The 20,283-nt window shown below is 37.2% G+C and overlaps 1 protein-coding gene across 1 annotated transcript in view; it reads left to right on the top strand.

Moving 5' to 3' along the window:
• LOC134751787 (spherulin-2A-like) overlaps window positions 1–20,283 on the top strand; it is a 500,532-nt gene that overhangs the window by 475,573 nt on the left and 4,676 nt on the right. The gene's annotated exons all lie outside the window — the stretch shown is intronic.

Here is a 20,283-nt window from a genome sequence, read left to right as displayed (position 1 = left end):
TTAGCATACCTAAGTACCTACTTACCTAATCTAGACAGATTAAGTCTCTCAATCGTCCTATGATATGTAAAGGTGACATCTACCGAAACTATTGTGTACTAGTTTAAGTGCTCAATAAGCTGTTAGCTATGTCAATGTATGTAATAGTTCCTAACCAATCCGTAGTGTCATAGTGTGGCGCTGTACTTTACTATATAAGCTTCTACATGTATGTAGATAAGCCCACTTTTTCTAACCAGCCTTCTGTAAAACATTAAATTAAGATATCAGATTCTCTGCTTTCATTTGGTCGCCATTACCTCCAACGCTGAACAGAGGGTTTACAATTTTAACTCCTCTTGTAAGCAAGTAAACATCTGATTCAACTTCAAACATATTTTTTCTTTAATAAAACATCGATCAATAAACAATAAAATGTTTTATTGCTTATGAACTGTTACGTCTGAGTAACTTAATGTGTATTTGGCTTAGGATGTCACTTTATAAAGAATAAAATGACTTTGAAACATATATGTGCAGGTCTTTGTATACTTGTTATAATATTTTCGGTATGTATTTATTGTGGTGAAAGATAATGTTCATGCTAACAAAAATAAATATTGCTTATTCTTTTGACAACTACCAGAATAAACTAAAAATCTGCTTAATTTTTACTTTTTTTTTATACCACGACGGTGGCAAACAAAACAAGCATACGGCCCGCCTGATGGTAAGCCGTCACCGTAGCCTATGGACGCCTGCAACACCAGAGACCCTTTAAAAACCTGTACGCTCCTTTTTTGAAGGACACACTTTCTTAACACAAATCAATTCATTTAAATAAGGTTTACCCCAAATTCCCAATTATTGTTTTATATTATGATATTGGCTGGAAGCGCTGGTGGCCTAGCGGTAAGAGCGTGCGACTTGCAATCCGGAGGTCGCGGGTTCAAACCCCGGCTCGTACCAATGAGTTTTTCGTAACTTATGTATGAAATATCATTTGATATTTACCAGTCTCTTTTCGGTGAAGGAAAACATCGTGAGGAAACCGGATTAATCCCAATAAGAGGCCTAGTTTCCCCTCTGGGTTGGAAGGTCAGATGGCAGTCGCTTTCGTAAAAACTAGTGCCTACGCCAATTCTTGGGATTAGTTGCCGAGCAGGCTCCCATTAGCCGTGGCAAAAATGCCGGGACAACGCGAGGAAGATGAAGATGATGATTATGATATTGGCTGATATTTCCAATTACTACTTGTAATATCCAATAAAAATACGACGGCTAGTTAAAAAAATCTTTTTTATAGTAAAGGTAAAATGGGAAAATTCTCCGCTTCCGGCAGGGGGTAAAATTTTCAACTTTTCCTTTAATATAAAATTTATAGTAGCAGATGTATCTGCTTGATAAAAATAGGCTAGTTAAAAAGCTTTAAATTTTAAGGTAGTCAATAGTTCAAGAGCAGACATGAAAGACATTTCACCAGACATTGCTCAAATCCAAGAAAATGTATCAGCCGTCAAAAGTTTGATACAACATGTAATTAAAAACTATAATAAGTTAGATAAACTTGCTGTATCAGACTCTGAAGAATCTGATTCTGAGAACAAACACGTCGACATGGACAAGGGAAATAAAGGCAGAATAGTTAGGGTCACAGCTGATTATAAGATTTTAAACGGCAAACCACCTTTATTTTTTTCTGATGAATCCAAAAGCGAAGGTGCCAGTGAAATTGAAGAGAAAAAGAATATCCATATATCGGAAGAAAATGATAACATCCGTAATTTAGAACCAGATTCCAAAGAACATACAACAGATAATCAAATAAAATTAAGAAATGTAAGAAATGTTGAAGATGAAAACGAATCTCATACAGATGAAAGCTCAGCAGACAATGACAAAGAAAATTCTAATGGAGAATATTCTAAGAAAAAAGTTTTTGTCTTTCACGGAGGAAAAGGAAAACCAAATCAGCATAAAACTCGTGCATCGACTACAAGGCAAAAATATATTTATTCAAATAAACCTAAGGTAATTTGATTTAAACCTAAATTTTAAAGTTAGTTAAGCAGGATTTGATGGCACTTTTTAGAGACAGCCCGAGCCGTGGGCGTGGGCTTTGATAAATTAATGTTTATTTTTAAGGTACTTTAAGTACATTCTTATTAGATGACATAACTAAAAAATAGTAATAGTAATCAATTCGGTGAAGGAAAACATCGTGGGGAAACCGGATTAATCCCGATAAGGCCTAGTTTACCCTCTGGGTTGGAAGGTCAGATGGCAGTCGCTTTCGTAAAAACTAGTGCCCACGCCAATTCCTGGAATCAGTTGCCAAGCGGACCCCAGACTCGCATGAGCCGTGGCAAATTGCCGGGACAACGCGAGGAAGATGATGACGATGATGATGATCTATCAAACATTTTATTTATAACAAATCCTTTACCAACTATAAATAAAAATAAAGTAACCTATAAAAACAGATTTTTTATATAGATTATTTTTAGTTCTTAGGTATTTTTTAAGCATTGTATTTTTTGTGTTAAACAAACTGAATAAATGCAATAGGAAATCCTTTACCTTTAGAAAGTTGTTTTTGATTACAGAGAGAGATTACAAAAAAGATTAAAAAATCAGAAGAAGTGATGCAAGATTCTCATTCAGAAGAGGACAAAGCGATGGAAAGTGAAGTTAAGAAAGCTAGTTACTTGCGACAAGCCTATGCCGATGCATGCAGTCAAGTAGTAATTCGGAAGTGTTTAAGGGTATTTTAATGTATTACTTTTTTTAGTTTTATTAGGTTTTGCTGTCTTAACCCTTAAATGCATATAGAATAGAATAGAATAGAATAGAAATAATTTATTCGTTAGCACACACAAATAGAAAATTATACAAAACAGAGAAACATAAATAAAAAGAAATAGTGCCACGAAATGGTCTCACCTCAGCATGTTGCTGGCGACTTCCAGCGCTGATCTTCCGGTGAGACCATCCGGTGAAACAGTCACGACAGGTAACAAGAAAAACAACAAAATTAATATATAATATAACATACAAAAGACAGAGACAGAGATAAGTTAAAAATACACATTACAATAAACGCTATCACCACGTACAGCTGCTGTCATATTGTTGCCAAATGTATACAAAGCATTGGACAGCTCACAGATTCAACAGAAAAAAGCTAAAACATTTGATAAAACATTTTTTCCAACCAAAAATAAAAAATAATGCATTTAAGGGTTAAAGCACTCAAAGAGCGTTTATAATCATTAAAAACAAGAGTCATTCCTTTTACACCCGTAAAATTGTAACTTGTTCTTCTATAAAATGGTCTTTTGGTGGCTCGAAAAGCAAAATCAGCAATAAAAAAAATCAAACAATCAATCAATCAAGCATTCTAAAATCTAAATAAACCAATTAGGCCATTAAAGGATGACTCACGTTAGACCGGGCCGTGTCCGGGCCGGAGCTTCCAGCGCTTCGTTTTCTATGGAAAGCATCACGTGATCACCTGTCATGTCATAGAAAAGTAAGCGCTGGAAGCTCCGGCCCGGACACGGCCCGGTCTAACGTGAGTCATCCTTTAGTTGCTACATTCCGCCTTGTAATTAATATTTAAGGGTCGACTGGTTTTTTTGATACAAAACGCTCTTGGTGGATTCAAGTGTCTGACCTTGAAAACCCACCCATCACCAGATGATGGAATTCACAACCTTAAGCATGAATTAAAATTAAATAATTTCAGGCATTACGGGCTGTGTTAAAGGATGTATGTTCAAAAAGCAGAAAATGCAGTTCAAAGTATAAAGACGACTTTAGAAGAAACGGCCACGAGGGTTGCAACCAGCAGTTCGGCAACCAAAAAAATACGTGCAGAATGGGTCTAGATTTGGATGAAGATACTGGTGCTTATATTTTTTAAACTTCATCATCGCCATCATGATATCGGCCTTTTATCGCCCACTATCTAGAATAGGGCTCTCTTCGAGTACAGCTTTTGTACATACATACATACATATAATCACGCCTATTTCCCGGAGGGGTAGGCAGAGACCAAGGATTTCCACTTGCTACGATCCTGACATACCTCTTTCGCTTCCTTCACTTTCATAACATTCCTCATACACGCTCGCCGGTTTAGGGTGCTGTTGACCTGGCCTTTCTTCAGGATTTCCCCGATCTGATCAGAGAAAGTCCGCTGAGGTCTGCCCCTTCCAACTCCCGTTTCTACCTCTCCCTTATACACTCTCTTTGTTAGCCTTCTTTCACTCATTCTTTCCACATGTCCAAACCATCACAACATACCTTTCTCAATTTTTGTCAGTACATCTTCATTCAGTCCATGAGCTAATATATCACCTAGAATTGACCCGCGATCTTCCAAATGTCGTCCACCCAACGGTAACGCCAGGCGCTCCTTACGCCTGTAAGCAGCAACCATTTCTTTAACATTTTGGTCCACCTGCCATCACTGCCTGGCTACATGTTCCATCCTATCATGTGGCAACGTGTCTTGCTTTATGATTTTGCTTTTAGCTTTATTATCAAATCAAATCGAATCAAATGTTTTATTCGTGATAAACTTAAAACTAAAATTACATACAAAAGTATAACTAAAGCTATAGGAACTTATAAAATAGGTAGGAGTTGAAGTTTACTACGAAATGGTCTCGCCTCAGCATAATGCTGACCCGAAGGTCAGCGCTGATCTTCCGGCGGGACCATTTTGGGTCACGATCGCAGCCGTACGACACGGCCCAACCATAAGCTGAATGCAGCCTTTGCAGCAGCGACCAGCGCCATCTTGTCTACTGTTAAATACTATTAAATATGAAAGTTCTCCGAATTCTCGAACGCAGTTGGATTAATAAAATTTGGAAAATTTTCTTGCAATCATTATTATATTGCAAATCATTTTCTTTTTTTCAAGACTCTGGAAAGCAAGAGAGAGCAAGACATTCGGACTCTAAAAAGCAAGAGAGACAAAGGACAGTTGTAAAAGAGGTAGGTAATCAATAGAACTCAGATATTATTAAGAAAGTACGTCATCTTTTTACCTATTTATTATTAGGTGCATTCCACGAGAATGCCCCTTACGAAACGCCGTTCTTCTAATAGTTCTGATAAGGCTGAGAAAATGATATTGGGTCTGGTAATATTTCATGACTTTGGTAACAAATTGGCAGTATATTCTCGAGTTTTACGGATTTGATTGAATTAGCTGCCATACAAGGCAAAAGCATTTCGTTAAGGGACATTGTCGTGGAATGCCCCATTATATCATATCGTATTGTATTTTTAAGTATGTATGTATTAATATTTTTATGTTTGTATGATATATAGTTATTTTGTTTATCTATATATGCCTTTGCACCTAATGCATCGTATTGTATTTAGTTATGTTTCTAGGGTTAGCTATTTCTTTAAAGTCTTGCCTTCATGTACATATTATCTTAGTTTGACTACCATTTCGTATGTAACTCTCTCAGTTACATTAAGGTTTGCTGGAAGAGATCCCTTAAGGGGATAAGTTCGCCTTTGTACACATTTGTATTTTATTTTCTCTCTGTGTTATGTACTTGTTTTGTGCAATAAAGTGTTTACTACTACTACTAATTACTACTACTATATCGTCGTCTAGTACCCACAACACAAGTCTTATTGAGCTTACTGTGGGGCTAGCTCGATTTGTGTAAGATTGTCCGATAATATATTTATTTATGACGTTTTCAACCAAAAGGTACTACATTGTCGCTTACCGATAAGGTTGATTTCAAATTGAAGCTATATGGAAATAGCGCCTTATTGACAACCGACAATAAGTACCCTTTTGGATGAAAATGGCACATTTATTGTCCTCAGAAAAAGACACCCGGACACGCCGAAATTCACGAAGTAAACATCCTCCGAGACAGATTCGAAAAGTTATGCAAAAAGGCATCTTTCACAAAATGCAGAGCGGCCTGCAAACACGCTTCAGACAAAACTTGTAGGCAACACGAATGTATCGGCACTAAGGAGAAGGCGTTGAAGAAATCTTGTAAAAGTCGGTGTCAGGAGACATATGCGTACAAAGGAGGGTCGGATGAGAGTGAAGATGAAGATGAGGATGGGTCTGAATAGGCTATTAAATAGTTTTATATGATTTTTAATACTTTTATTATATTAAACCCTAAGGACCACTTGCGCCATCCCACTAAACCGGGTTTACCGGTTAAACCTGGAGTTACCATGGTTACCAGTACAATTTGACACTGGGTTAACTGGGGTAACTTGTAGTTCCCAAGCGTGAAGTGGCGCCGAATAGGGCACAGTTGGCGTTCTCTTGTGTTCTAAGGATCCTTTTTGGGTCACTCATCATCATCATTAACTTAAGAGTTATTCTCTTGTCGGTGGAGTATCTTCCAGCTTTCGCTATCCCGCGCCAGCTCTTTGACTTTTTGATACGACACGACCCCTACTTTTTCTTTCACTTGATCTAAAAAGCTGCGTCTGGGTTTTCCTCTACCCCGCTTCCTTCCTATCCTTTGGGTCACTGAGCCAGTGAATTAAGTAAATTTATATTACATTAAACATCCTTTTGACGGACATGGCACCAATATAAGTCAGCATAGAGATGCTTAAGTTTTCCTGCATATTATAATTTGTGTCGTTTCCAAGCAAAAAGTCCCACTTTGTCGCTTGCCATAAGGACGCTTCGATAGGTTATTCGTATAAATACAAGCAAAATCTCGTGCTTGTGGTAAGTGAAAAAGTGGGTTTTATTTTATTTATTTAATTATACGAACGGGTCTGCCGCGATTTAATTCTTTAAGACAGACGGTCTTTCCGTGACCACGGCTGGTGCAACTCAGCTGAAACGTCGGAATTTAAGGTAAAAAGAATGAGATTATATCGCGGTAGACCCGTTCGTTGACAGAGGTGAATATTTTTCCTCAGTCCCCCAGTACATTGACAACGAACGCTGTAAAGGGTTCGAAACAACGAGTTGTATTTTAAAATAAAATGCTATGCAATACTAGGTATAAGACATGTTTAAGTATTTGCGAGTTGTGAGTCCTATAGTTTGACATTAATATTGTCTTTGTTGCTTCTACAAAACATCCACATGAAAAAAAAAACTCGGATGCCAAAGTAAATCAGAGCCCCTAGTGTAAATTTCTTTCGATAGCGTGACGTGACGTAACTTATGTTTAGTTTCCAAAACCTCCCGCTTGGTGCGCTGTTCAAAATCCCATACAAAAACAGATATAACGCAAACGCGAACGCTCGTCGCGCTATCGAATGAAATTTACACTAGGGGTACGGATCTACGGATGTTCCTCGATACGGATGCCAATGTATACATGTATACTAAACAGACGGGTACATCCCTAGTGAATGTGTACACAAAGCACGCCAAAGCTTTGTGCCCCGGCCTGCGCTTTGGTTAATTTGTACGTACACGTTTGTGTCTAGTTTTAACATTATGAGGGTTTATTCTAACGCAGATGAAATTAAATTGAAGTTGATATTGTTGTACAGTTGTGATAATGCAATGGGGTTGGTTTTTAGGGTTCCGTACCCAAAGGGTAAACGGGGCCCTATTACTAAGACTCCGCTGTCCGTCTGTCTGTCTGTCTGTCACCAGGCTGTATCTAATGAACCGTGACAGCTAGACAATTGAAATTTTCACAGATGATATATTTCTGTTGCCGCTATAACAACAAACACCAAAAAGTACGGAACCCTCGGTGGGAAAGTCCGACTCGCACTCGTCCGGTTTTTATGTGGTTTTTATAGATGGCGCCAGCGTAGGTTTCCCCTGCTTCTAGTTTTTTAGTGTCCAAAATGTCCAAATCGATGTTTCTGCCCAGTGTTTTTCGATTTTCGTTTTTTTTTATTAAAGGTGAATAATTAAGCTATCGAATTATGCAACATCCTTAATATGATTATAAATAAATAGGATTTAAAAGCGACATTAACAGGGAGCGTACTATTGACGTGTTTTTTTACACCATTTTTCCTAGTGCTATAAGAAACTATAAACTGAAATTAATATCATATACGAAGGAAAAAATGACCAAAGCCTCCAGTGTCCAGAGCTGGAATCGAACCAGCGTCCCCCGTTTACCGGACAGGTGCCTGAACCGCTCGGCTATCTGGTCACGGTGGCATGGGTCGAAATTTCCAAGTATATGACAATTTCCCGAAGGCTTGTGGCGCCCCGGGGTACGTTGGTTCGATTCCAGCTCTGGACACTGGAGGCTCTGGTCATTTTTTCCTTCGTATATGACATTTATTTCTGTTTATAGTTTAAATAGTAGTGTGTCTACTTGAAAAAACACAAATTAAAATATTTTCATAGAAAATAATTTAATTTGTTCAGAGTGCTATAAGGAATTCTGCAAAACCAGAACAACAATGTTTATTAGGTTGTAGTACAATACAACCTTATCACAGCTCATCATTAAGCTCACAACATTATCACTAACAACTGTATCCATTAATAATTAAAAATCGCTACCTACCTATTTTCTCAACGCAAAATAGGCACATTGGATGTCGAGATGCGGAAAATGCCGAGCAAAACTAACTAACTAACTAACTACCTATTTTTTTTTAAGACTAGAACTTAGTAACCAACTAAGCATGTATATACACGATTTCCTAACATTATTTTAACAGAAAGGAAATTGACACTAATTTTAACACGACATTATTTTAACGGTTTCCCTCTGTCGCGACAGTCGATCCGATCGAGTCAAGTCGGATCGGTTCGACAGTGTCGCGAAGATTTAAATAAGATATTGTCTATGGTTTAACATTTCGATGAGACAAAAGTTTTCATATTTGGGGAATAACAGCCATTCTCTCATTAGAAGAAGTAGAAGATAGATCTAATAATGTGATCTGATATAATGTGTGCTATCAAGTGTTATTATCAAGAAGCCAAGAAAGGCGACGCGCAGAGTCGGTGACCACATGGGCTGGTTTACCTGAAAGCTAAGTGTTTACTGCTTTGTACCTATTGTCTTATACTATTATACAATTATCTTGATTTATAACTTAATAGCCATCTTGCTGGTTGCCACGCGGTAATCCGTGGATCCAGTAAGTTTGTACCTATGAGTTCACGATGAAGGTCGTGGAAGTTCTTTGGAGCCCATCTTAGGTAAGGCGGCTCTAGGAGTTCTGTGGCCTTGGCTGCTAGGTTCTCCTTTATCCTGTGCAGGAGTGCAGAGATGACTACGGTCGCTTGGTATTCCTTTATCAACACGTATTATGCATGTACTGAGTACACCCTTTGCGAAGGGCGGCTACATTGGTAGCCGATATAACCTACATCCGGCCGGGTAAGATGGTTCTCATATATGTTATAGTAACTAACAGATTATCAAGACTACAACTGGACTGTGAGGTAAGACTAACCACTCCTCGAACCTCACATACAATACCATTTATTCCTATTGTCGCGGCGTTCTGGACTATTATGGTAGTCTAGTATATTTGCTTGTCTATAGTGTTCATTATGAGAGCGTCGCGACAAAATGGTGAAGTGTGCTGAGATTTAGGATTGATTGGATCCTTGGACCTTTCCAGTACCATTTGTGGTTTTAAACTTTATGAGAGAGGACGGACAGATTTTCTAACTACTTTACAGTTGTGCGTCGCAAAGTTGCTTGAGTTTCAAGTCTGTTAATACTAATAAACAAGTGTAGATACTTGTAGTATAGTGTAGCATTGAGTTAATTCATTATGGATATTCATTGACTATGTAATTTAATCTCATTTGGCTGGAAGTGCTAAAAGTCAATACCTAGTAAATTTGTAAAGTCTAATATTTGAATGCTTGTTTCAATATAATTTGTTTGAAATATTAGTTTAGGGATGAGGCATTAATCGCTGCATCTTTCAGTCTGCGGCCGAGGCTGTTTGGTGTTGTTATCATTGCTTCATGGGTTAGATAGTTCACGAGTAGCTTCGGGGAGGCTATTACAAGTAGTGACATTCAAAAGTTAAATGAATTTTTGTTGTTAAGTCAATTGCTTGATCTAAATTAATAAGTAATGAAACTTAAGTACTAAATGATCAGTTTCTAAATTGCCTTAAAGTTCACTTGCTATGGCACTTATTACTGAGTGACTGACAAAAAAGCTATGTTATGAACCCCGACAGACACTGATAGTGAAGAAATTGTCTAGAGCGACATAAGATTCACAAATTAACTAATGAGGTATGACTCAAAACGGATTGAAATTTTACATACCTACAGATGTACCCTATTAAATTCTGTTGAAAATAATATGATAGTCAAAATACTTCTTGATAAATTAGAAAGTAGATATTCACATCATGCTATGCTATGCATACCTACATGTACTGATTGTTAGTGTCAAATAAATCAATTGATTTTATTTCTCTTGTCCCAGGTGTACCTAACTTTCTAAGGAGAGTCAAACTTGACTTATTACAGTGGACAGAGATAAATCAAAGTATCAGAGAAGCACACTAGATAAATTTAATTTCAATGATATATGAGATAGTAATGTCAAGTCATTAAGATACCTACATGATTGTAGTAATTGGACAGTAACATTTAAATGAAAATGCTACCTGAGAAGTGGGCCTAGATTTGTTTTTTATTGCGCTCTAGTATTGTTGTAAGCCGTTGACGGCACAAATGTGTCCGTACATAAGGATGGTTACCTACTAACTAACTAGTTGAGCTAACTACTTTATTACCGAAGTAGACAAAACATTTTAGTACTTGTTGAAATTACATGCCGACAGTAAGTAAGTCAAGATTATTCTATTCTATGTGTCACAACACGCTTGAGTATCTCATCTTCTTTCCTGATTCTTGAGTTCAAAGTAGTCCTTTGATTTCAGCTTGACTGTAGGCGGATAAACTATATAGTACATAACTTACCTTGATATACCTGCAAAACTATAAATTCAGTTAATTTATTTACTATAAATTCAGTTAAATTATAGAGTTGAGCATCAGGAGTTTCAAGAAACACTCAAGTGTTAAACATACGTATTTTGCTGACCATACATGGTCTATGGTACATAGTACCTACAGTATTAAGTAAAGAAATAAATATTCTTGATTGTACACATAAAGCGAAGGAAAATGTACATTAAATGAAATACCTACCTACAAGTAGTCAAAGGTATACAGATTTACCGCAGTATGTAATAGATAAACGTAGCGCCTAGCTTGTTCAGTTCGTTCTAAAATATTTACATGTAGCAAGGATATTCAACCTTTATAATTTTCCTTGTGGGCCCCTAGAGTTGGTATATGTTGGTCAGAGTATAATAACTAGAATGTAATATAAAGTTGCTAAGGGGAATTGTACCTTAAGAAAGTAAGTAAGGTGACCCAGGGAATAACACTCTTGAATTCCCTATGTACTTTTCTTTGGACAGCTAAGTCGTACTTTGCTGTGATTGTAGTGAATAATAAGATAAGCATTTAAAAATTGTTACTGCATTCTAAATTCTCACAATGTTTATAGAAAGGGGTAAGACCATATTCTAATGTGACAAAGCAATATGCTGCACTGAGTAGCTAAATACAAAAAATAACAAAGCTATCAGTTGTTAGCGTGCTTGTCGATACAGTGTCTTAAGAAATTTTCACTTGTGAAGTTGAGTAAAGCCTGAATTCGACTTGGGTTATGTTGAAATAGAATGTTGACCCATATTCTTACACTTTGTTTTAAAGTATTGAGTAAAAAATGCATTATTGGACAAATTATCCATTTATATACAGTTTCAAATTTCTAGAGTCGTTGCTTACACTTAATGCTTGCAGGAAATTTTGTAAAGCATTGTGTATTCTTATCTAATAGTAATTAACAAATAATACCTACAATCATTATCAGAAGGTATACATACCTTAACCATAACTAGAATGCTATTTAAAGAATAAAGGGCTGACGGATGTTTATATACGGAATGACAATTTTATTTGACACCGGTCTGGTGTTCCAGTATATTTCTTTGATTCAGCATGATGTAAAGAATGAAAGGTGATATTCGAAGGTACAAATGAAACAAAAACATAGTCATGAAAATATAGTTTAATATTCAATATTACAGTAATGTTGTGAAAAGAAATTGTTCTGTTAACATTTTGTTTTGAGTGTCTATAGCAGAATATGCAATTAAATTTGGAAGAACAATTTTGTTGATAAAGTGATTATTTAAACTTTAAATTGTCACTTTAAATTTTAAAGTTTTGACGTTTGTCCAAGGTACAAAAGGTATCACGTACTACGTTTGCACACGGATGGTAGCCTGTTCGAGAAAGGGGCTTGTATCGCGTATTGTTTGAACAACAGATCAATCATTTGAGTACGTTTAGATCTGAGGTCGATTTGAGAGGAGTTTCTGTTGTTCCCTAAGTGACACAGCTAAGTGCACGTATGATTCACCCACTGGTTTTATATGCAGTTAAGGAAATTTAGCACAAAGGTCACTGCTAGAACATCATACACACGTCCCGTAAGTACGTAACGTACACCTTTAGTATATCATTCTCAGTTTTAAAAGACTAAGAAAAGGAAACTGAGTTTGCTTAAGTTGTTAGCAACATTAAACTCAGAGGATGATATGGTGGTTATCCTGGTAATGATGAGTGTTTATAATAATCATACATATTAGAAGAGGTCGCGATTTAATTCCTTGAGCGAATATCTGAGAGATTTAAATTGACAGACGAAACGACTATTAGTTAGTTAATGAAAGACTGACTTTAATCAGAGTTGTTCGTAGTACAATGTCAGATAGTTCAGATACCAAAGTTGGGTATTTGTTCTAGGAAAGTATTAATTGAATTAGAGTACCCACATTTTTAAGTATTTTTACGGAATATGTAAGTAAGTAAATAAGCATACTTAATAAAGTTGACTGAGACTTTTTATCCCAACTTTACTACACTTAAAGGAAGCTACAAGTAAATGGAAACTTGATGACGATAAAGTTAAGGTCAGTTAAAGAGGAAAGATCCTAGACCTTAAGACAATAGATAGAGAGAAAGAACGTAATCAAACTTGAATATCTATCTATAAATCGTCATTTTTCCTGTCTAGTCGGCAGTGTCGCGACAGTCGATCCGATCGAGTCAAGTCGGATCGGTTCGACAGTGTCGCGAAGATTTAAATAAGATATTGTCTATGGTTTAACATTTCGATGAGACAAAAGTTTTCATATTTGGGGAATAACAGCCATTCTCTCATTAGAAGAAGTAGAAGATAGATCTAATAATGTGATCTGATATAATGTGTGCTATCAAGTGTTATTATCAAGAAGCCAAGAAAGGCGACGCGCAGAGTCGGTGACCACATGGGCTGGTTTACCTGAAAGCTAAGTGTTTACTGCTTTGTACCTATTGTCTTATACTATTATACAATTATCTTGATTTATAACTTAATAGCCATCTTGCTGGTTGCCACGCGGTAATCCGTGGATCCAGTAAGTTTGTACCTATGAGTTCACGATGAAGGTCGTGGAAGTTCTTTGGAGCCCATCTTAGGTAAGGCGGCTCTAGGAGTTCTGTGGCCTTGGCTGCTAGGTTCTCCTTTATCCTGTGCAGGAGTGCAGAGATGACTACGGTCGCTTGGTATTCCTTTATCAACACGTATTATGCATGTACTGAGTACACCCTTTGCGAAGGGCGGCTACATTGGTAGCCGATATAACCTACATCCGGCCGGGTAAGATGGTTCTCATATATGTTATAGTAACTAACAGATTATCAAGACTACAACTGGACTGTGAGGTAGGACTAACCACTCCTCGAACCTCACATACAATACCATTTATTCCTATTGTCGCGGCGTTCTGGACTATTATGGTAGTCTAGTATATTTGCTTGTCTATAGTGTTCATTATGAGAGCGTCGCGACACCCTCCAAAAATGGTAGATTAAATTAGGAACTTAAACTGGACTTAGCTTGGAACAAGATGTTACTACACTTAAGTACTACTTAAATAAATTGACAACCTCCTTTTTTGGAATGGGCTAAGTTCAAGTACCGCGTTTTAAAGGTGCTAATAAGACTGTTACAGAACTCGCAGGAGTATGTTTTTTTGTCTGGTCAATTTAGCATTTATCTTAAAGACATTAATAAGAACTAAAATGTGGTTATTGACCGAGCGTTAAGAGGCCCAGCACTGACTATCAGTCCGCCGGACGATATCGGCCTGTCAGTTAGATTAGAACAATGACAGTTCCGAACAACTGACAGGCCGATATCGTCCGGCGGACTGATAGTCAGTGGGCCCCTAGAGAAACGAGTAAGATGACCGGTCTGGACTAGTGGGTAGTGACCCTGAATGTGAAGCCGATGGTCCTGGGTGCGAAACCCGGTAAGGGCATTTATTTGTGTGATGAACACAAATATTTGTTTCTGAGTCATGGGTGTTTTCTTTTTAACCGACTTCAAGATTTCAATAGGAGGAGGTTATCAATTCGGTTGTATGTTTTTTTTTAAATGTTTGTTACTCCATAACTCCGTCATTTCTGGACCGATTTTAAAAGTTCTTTTTTTGATTGTAAGTATATACATACAGATTGGTCCCGTTTTGGTCAAAACGCAGTTCTGATGATGGGATCCATGAGGAATCGAGGGAACTCCTCAAATGTTAAAGGCTTACATATAGTGATTTTAGTATTTTCATCAACAAATCAAGCACTTACATTTAAAAAAGTGACATTTGATGAAGTGGAACTGCTGATGATGATCAGAACGGAACTCTTCAATGACGCATAGTTCACGTTTGGCGATTTGTCCTCTTCGTTATGATTGGTAAGCAAGTTAGGTTTTCAAGACACATTTTTGTCAAGCTCGAGTTCTGATGATGAGATCCATGAGGAATCGAGGGAACTCCTCAAATGTGAAAGGCATACATATAGTGATTTTTGTATTTTCATCAACAAATCCAGCTTTTACATAAAAAAGTGACATTTGATGAAGTGGAACTGCTGATGATGATCAGAATGGAACTCTTCAACGACACATAGCTCACGTTTGGCGATTTATTCTCTTCGTTATGGACCCAGACCCAAACTTAGACCTGGACTTTTTTTTGAACTGCGATCCTCACAGAACCGAACTGCTATCAGAAAAGTGGGTTAGGTTAGGTTAGAACTGTGACCCTTACAGAAACGAAATGCTATCAGAACATTGGGTTAGGTTAGGTTAGAACTATGACCCTTACAGAAACCAAATGCTACTAGAAACGTGGGTGGTTTTACCTCATTTTAGTTAGGCAAAAGATGCTGTCTTTTTCATTTCATTGTCTGGAGTGCACCATCAACAATAAGTAACCTTTCCACGGCATCCCCCATTGAAGTCGGTTTTTTTTTCTTAAAAATTATTAAGTATGTATTTATCTATATACATATGTATATCGTCACCTATAGCACCCATATTAGTACTTCAAGCTTTGCTTAGTTTGGGGCTTGGTTGATCTGCGTAAGATGTCCCTTAATTTTTTTTAAAGATAGAGATAAGCAGTCGTCAGTAATGTCGCGCTGCAATACTGCAGCAGTAATGCTGGTGCAGCCTGAATCCTAACGTTTCTCCTCACCTTAATATTGTCAATCCGAATAAAAGATTAATTTAAAAGTCTTAAAATATCACTAGTCACCAAACTCCTGTCTCATATTTTCCTCAATTTCACTCTTACAAAACTATAGAGACTTTTTCTTCCTACCCTTCTTCTTCTTATCGTGTGAAGGGATCAAAACTAAATAACATTTTGCCAATATCTTGCCACCTCTAACCCCCGGGGGGTAGCTCTTATCAGGTCTTCTATAGTGCACGTAGTTGGACACAGGGAGTTCCTTCCCTACCCTTATCCCACGTTATGTGGGGTCGGCAAAACATGTTTTCCTCTTCCATTCTCCTCTATCTTTCGTCACCTTAGCACTCACTCCTTTCTTACTCATATTCTCTTTCACACAATCCATCCATCGTTTTTAGGGTTCCGTACCCAAAGGGTAAAAACTATTACTAAGACTCAACTTACTGTCCGTCCGTCTGTCTGTCTGTCACCAGGTGTCTTATGAACCGTGATAGCTAGACAGTTGAAATTTTTACAGATGATGTATTTCTGTTACCGCTATAACAACAAATAATAAAAACAGAATAAAATAAATATGGGGCTCCCATACAACAAACGTGATTTTATTGCCGTTTTTTGCTTAATTCGTGCGCGAGTCCGACTCGCACTTGGCCGGTTTTTTTGTCTACCATCCGCATTTTCCCGCATCTATTTGCAATAGTGTTCAGAATAGCTCTTCTTTCACTCACTCTTCTTAGCACCTACTCATTCGTTATCCTGTCTCTCCAACTAATGCCTTCCATTCGCCTCCAGCACCACATTTCAAATGCTTCCATTCTCTTTCTATCTCTTAGGGTCATTGTCCACGTTTCACTTCCATAAAGGGCTATACTCCAGATGTACACCTTAATCAGTAGCTTCTTGCTTAAGTCTACTACGAGTATAAAGTCTAGGTACGAAACTTTCGTCTCAGATTTTCCTTAAAGCCCTGGATCGCATTAACCATATCGCAGCCAGATAAATAAGAGCAAACAATAAAGCCGTTTGTACGTCACAGTAAATTTTGTGGAAGCGGCTAACATGGGATAGCTCTCTCCTTAGGAGTTGGGGTTGGAAATATACGGGCTAATATTTTGCCATGCTAGTCGGATGGGGTCTCTATACATAATTATTGAAAGTCGTAATGTAATGATTGTCATATTATCATTAGTTTCAGAATTGCCATAAAACAAACATAACCTAACCTAACCTATCTATAGGATAACCCGAGGAAAATCCTGTAGTTAACGGTTTGAGAATTATGACTAATGATAATATGACAATCATTACATTATGACTAGGGAATGCAAACCGGTTATAACCGTAACCGAAATAATCGGTTATAACCGGTTATTTGGCCATTTTTCATAATCGGTTATTGAGAGTTTAAAATAACCGGTTTCGGTTATTATCGGTTATTTCTCGTATGACATTTTTGCATTTTTTGCCTATAGTTTGCTACAACATACAACAAATACCAATTGACATTGACATATAAATCCTGAATTTGTTAATTGTAATAAACAAATACGCAATGATTATTAAATAACTTCAAATATATTTCAAGTCAAAACTAAATTACCGTCTTATTGTTTAAGAATCTTATGTCTCTTTCGCACTGTGATAAGGAAGGGTGGTTTAAGCTAATGGATCTACCTGAGCGGCTAAGTTAGAACGTCAGTCACCAATCTGTTTATCGGGAAATAGCACATGTTAACGCATTCGTACTATTCGTAGTGAATTTTTTAAAAGTTATTATTATAGTATAGGTGTTGAACTGTTGGTGTTGGTTGAGTGAATGAATATTGAACTATAATTTGCCATTACAAATGTTCTAAGGTAAGAAAGTGTTTTATTTACTATTTTTAGTCATTTATAATTTAATCTATCTGTGTACAGTGTGTACCTATTTAACAAAACTTATTATTTTACATCATGTCATGATACTTATGATAATCATGTGTATATGCTTAAATTCAACTTATAATGTAATGCTAACCAAATACAAAAACTATTTTACATTGTATTAATTATGTGATATGAAAGTGAAACATGTAGATTTGAACTGTTAATATTATATTATATTATAATTTATATTATATGATTAGTAAAGTAACCATATAATTTATATGGTTACTTTACTAATGTTGATTGTTAAATTTTAAATAATATTCATAAATCTCTTTAAAATTGATAAACCAAGTCAAAATTAAGCTTTTGTTTCATTTGCTATGCCCGATACCTAGTTTATAATTTATATCGTTATTTAGTGATATTTACCCGTTTCATTCAGTAATGAAAAATAACCGGTTATAACCGAAACCGGTTATTTGTCGGTCATAACCGTAACCGAAACAGGTTATGGAATTTTACCGGTTATTGCATTCCCTAATTATGACTTTCAATAATTATGTCGGACCCCAGTCGGATGCCCTGTTTAAGGTGCAGTGACTTCAGGGTCTAGTTGAGATGACAATCGTACATCGACAAACGCCAAACGAAATGTACAGTCGCCATCAGATATATCGGAGCGGCCAAGGCGCTCACAAATATCTGAACACGTCTCTATTGTCAAGGCGTTAGAGTGCGCGTTCAGATATTGTGACCACCTTGGCCGCTCCGATATATCTGATGGCGACTGTACCGGGATGACAAATGCTATGAAAAGTCACGTGACTATTTCCATACATTGAACCTGAACGCACGAACTGAACGATTGCTCGTATAGAACCGGCACAGAGAACCAGGAATCGGATACCGGTATTATTTTCATACAAACTAACCGGTATTCTATTTCGGTATCTCGGTTTTTTTATGTATATTTTTGCATTATATTTAGCAAGTCTACCATTTACCACGAACGCTGTAAAGGGTTTGAAACGTCGGGATGTATAAAATTCAATATACGCGATATAATCCGTTTTCATAGTTTTATTTCAAGATATATAGTGTTTAACAAAAGATTAATACATACTCGTAACCATCATGTTTGCAGTGGCGTAACTAGGGGGGGGGGGCAGAGGGGGCAAGTGCACCGGGCGCCATCCAAGGGGGGGCGCCAAAATGGGCAAAAGGCAGCAGCAGGGAAACTTAAGGGGGCGCAACTTTGGTGTTTGCCCCGGGCGCCATATCCTCTAGATACGCCCCTGCATGTTTGCCACAATTTCCCCCCTTACGTCGCCACGTCTCCCGTGCCCGGATTAAATAATAGTAAAATCTTTGCCAACTCCAAATTCAAACAGCTCTTGCCAAGTGGCAAGCGTTACACGGTGACATAATTAATTTCAGAATCCACCCCCAACTGGATCCAAGGGTTTTCCCCTTTGATTTGTTCGAAATTATAAACGAAAAAATACGCGGTTAATATTATTCAAACGGTGCAATGTTGGGATACGTACCGGTATAATCATATTTGTTAGCTATTTTAAAAACAAAACTTCTCTTTCCGTTCCCTTTCCGCGAGCGTTTTTCGACTTAAAATACGTGAGTGACCCGTTATTAATATATTTAATATTTGTTAGCTTTAATAAAAACTACAAAAAAGTAAAGTAAGTAGAGTTGTCCATGTATCATGGTTATTCAGTTTAACGATATCATTAACGTGAAGGAGAACGTATCGATTAGATGGTGAAGTAAAGCCTGACCAGGAATATAGGATCACGCGCCATGTTGTGGAATATCATTAGAACTTTTCATACTAAACTGAACTGTCACCACATATATGAGAATAGCAGCGCCCTCTTGACAATGATCATATATTTCTGGTCGGGCTTTAAATTGCATGAGATCTCGCGTATTGAAATCTATTTAGTTTGGTAGGTAATCAATATTTTTCAACTCCTGATCACGGGTTATCCTATAGATAGGTTAGGTTAGGTTAGGTTTGTTTTATGGCAATCCTGAAAAGTTACGCGTTTCTGAGAAAAACCAAATTATGACTAATGATAATATTATGACAGTCATTACAGTCATTATGACTCAATAATTATGTCAAACAATAGAGACCCAATTAAGGTAAATAATAAATAGTTATACGAACCGAGCGGTGCAACGTTTTTTTATTAGTTCTTAAGACTGACTCTAATGACTTCTTATAAAATCTAAAGTTCCAGACTCCCATGCGCGTCGCCCTCGAACTACTGGTACAAACACGTACCAAAACATCACCAATACCGGTACATTTTACATCCCTACCACGTTAATTAAAAAACGTAATGCGTCAGAAACTCAGAAACACCCTAAGGTACCGGTGCAATTGCAAAATACGAATTCGCGAATGAGGGTTTTCCTTATTCATTTTCCTTTTCCTGTTTTTCGCGGCTCGTGACATGATTATGTGTCGAGAATACGATTTTTTTGGGTTAATTAAAGTATGGTTGTAAGATATTTATGCGAATGAGTCATGATCAGGGCCTACCCAAGATTACAATCGTACGTCGACAAACGCCAAACGTAGGTGGGTCAAAATTCTTTTCACATCACCAATTCGAAAACGGGCTTTTTCTTCCCTGCTAGGAGGGATCAAAGTGGCACTTTTCTTCCCTGCTAGGAGGGATCAAAGTAACACTTTTCTGTTCTCGGTACTCTCGGGATTCTATTATAGAATCCTTCGCTTCTTCAATGTACGCCCTCGCCGTAAATATTTCATTTTGCTCCCTTGTGATTGTGACACAATCTACTATTTCGTTGTCTTGTTTC

The sequence above is a fragment of the Cydia strobilella genome, chromosome 23 (genome assembly GCF_947568885.1).
Source record: "Cydia strobilella chromosome 23, ilCydStro3.1, whole genome shotgun sequence".
Lineage (NCBI taxonomy): Eukaryota > Metazoa > Arthropoda > Insecta > Lepidoptera > Tortricidae > Cydia > Cydia strobilella.
Note: the sequence above shows the minus strand (reverse complement) of the source record. Positions and strands in the feature narration are given on the sequence as shown.